Genomic DNA, 2,206 nt, shown 5'->3' with positions numbered 1-2,206 from the left:
CTATATGCCTGAAAAAGTACCAGTTAAATTTTCCTCCACATGAGTTAAAGGTTGGAAGATGCCGGTGTTGGACTGGGGTGTACAAAGTTAAAAATCGGACAACACCAGATTATATCTTTCTCGTTTATATTTTTGTCCTTATAAAATATCCTCCAATGTACATCTGATAGATGTCCAAAAATGTCCATAAACCCAACACATTTAACAAATATAAATGGCAATGCTACCATATTTTGCTTCTTGTTACATTTCTTCCCAGAGTTACGGGGCCTTTGTAGAAATAGGAAGATAATAGACAATAGACAATAGGTGCAGGAGTGGGCCATTCTGCCCTTCGAGCCTGCACCACCATTCAATATGATCATGGCTGATCATCCTTAATCAGTATCCTGTTCCTGCCTTATCTCCATAACCCTTGATTCCACTATCCTTGAGAGCTCTATCCAACTCTTTCTTAAACGAATCCAGAGACTGGGCCTCCACTGCCCTCTGGGGCAGAGCATTCCACACAGCCACCACTCTCTGGGTGAAGAAGTTTCTCCTCATCTCTGTCCTAAATGGTCTACCCCGTATTTTTAAGCTGTGTCCTCTGTTTCGGCACTCACCCCGCAGCGGAAACATGTTGCCTGCCGCCAGAGTGTCCAATCCTTTGATCATCTTATATGTCTCAACCAGATCCCCTCTCAGTCTTCTAAACTCAAGGGTACACAAGCCCAGTCGCTCCAGTCTTTCAGCGTAAGGTAGCCCCGCCATTCCAGGAATTGACCTCGTGAACCTACGCTGCATTCCCTCAATAGCCAGAATGTCTCTCCTCAAATTTGGAGACCAGAACTGCACACAGTACTCCAGGTGTGGTCTCACCAGGGCCCTGTACAGCTGCAGAAGGACCTCTTTGCCTCTATACTCAATCCCTCTTGTTATGAAGGCCAGCATGCTATTAGCCTTCTTCACTACCTGCTGTACCTGCATGCTTACCTTCATTGAGTGGTGTACAAGAACCCCCAGATCTCTCTGTACTGCCCCTTTACCTAAATTGATTCCACTTAGGTGGTAATCTGCCTTCCTGTTCTTGCCACCAAAGTGGATAAGGATCCATTTATCCACGTGAAAGTGCATCTGCCATGCATCTGAGCACTCACCTAACTTGTCCAGGTCACCCTGTAATCTCCTAACATCCTCATCACATTTCACCCTGCCACCCAGCTGATGAAATTTGCGAATGTTATTGCTAATACCATCTTGTATATCCTGAAGATAGATTGTAAAAAGCTGCGGTCCCAGTACTGATCCGTGCGGTACCCCACTGGTCAGTGCCCGGCATTCCGAAATGGAGGGGTGGAGGAGTGTGGAAGGATGAGAGAATGCAGGCGGCGGCCCTATGAAGCAGGGGGAGGGCTTGCAGTTGGCCTGTGTGGGGATGTGGGAGACTACAGGAGCCTGGTGGGCAAGGGCTGGCCTGAAAGGCAGCTGGAGGGACGGAGGGAGGGAAGCACGCACGGAGGAGGAAGAGCAAAGAGAAAAGAGAAAAAAAAGCCAAAGGGGATAAAGAGAAAGAGCAAGAAAGAAAATGTGGCTGGCCAGCACGCCTTGAAGTAGGGAGAAAAGGCAGGGGCCAGCGCCTACGGCCATACTAGTCTGAAAACGCCAGATCTCGTCTGATCTCGGAAGCTAAGCAGACTCAGGCCTGGTTAGTACTTGGATGGGAGACCGCCTGGGAATACCAGGTGCAGTAGGCTTTTTCCGCCAGCAGTGGCTGCTCAAGTCACCCCTCTGCACTTGTCTTGTGCCAGGCAATGGAGCAGCAGGTTATTTTTGCTGCTGCTGCTGTGCCTGGCATCAGTCTCCTGCAGGCACGAGACACGGAGGGGAGGAGAGCGGAGCGCTGCCAAAATCAGCAAGAAAGGCGGAAAGAAAGGGATTGGGGCTGCACGCTGTCTGCGCGTGGCAGTCAGGAAAGGCGGACAATAGACAATAGGTGCAGGAGTTGGCCATTCTGCCCTTCCAGCCTGCACCACCATTCAATATGATCATGGCTGATCATCCTTAATCAGTATCCTGTTCCTGCCTTATCTCCATAACCCTTGATTCCACTATCCTTGAGAGCTCTATCCAACTCTTTCTTAAATGAATCCAGAGACTGGGCCTCCACTGCCCTCTGGGGCAGAGCATCCCACACAGCCACCACTCTCTGGGTGAAGAAGCTTCT

General features: G+C 49.6%; 1 non-coding gene across 1 annotated transcript; it reads left to right on the top strand.

Annotated features, from left to right (window-relative positions):
• Window positions 1–1,617: 1,617 nt before the first annotated feature.
• Window positions 1,618–1,736, top strand: LOC122556412. The gene has a single exon (XR_006313528.1). It is a non-coding gene; the product is annotated as a 5S ribosomal RNA (ribosomal RNA).
• Window positions 1,737–2,206: the final 470 nt, after the last annotated feature.

This window comes from Chiloscyllium plagiosum, chromosome 13 (assembly GCF_004010195.1).
Source record: "Chiloscyllium plagiosum isolate BGI_BamShark_2017 chromosome 13, ASM401019v2, whole genome shotgun sequence".
NCBI classification, from domain to species: domain Eukaryota; kingdom Metazoa; phylum Chordata; class Chondrichthyes; order Orectolobiformes; family Hemiscylliidae; genus Chiloscyllium; species Chiloscyllium plagiosum.
Note: the sequence above shows the minus strand (reverse complement) of the source record. Positions and strands in the feature narration are given on the sequence as shown.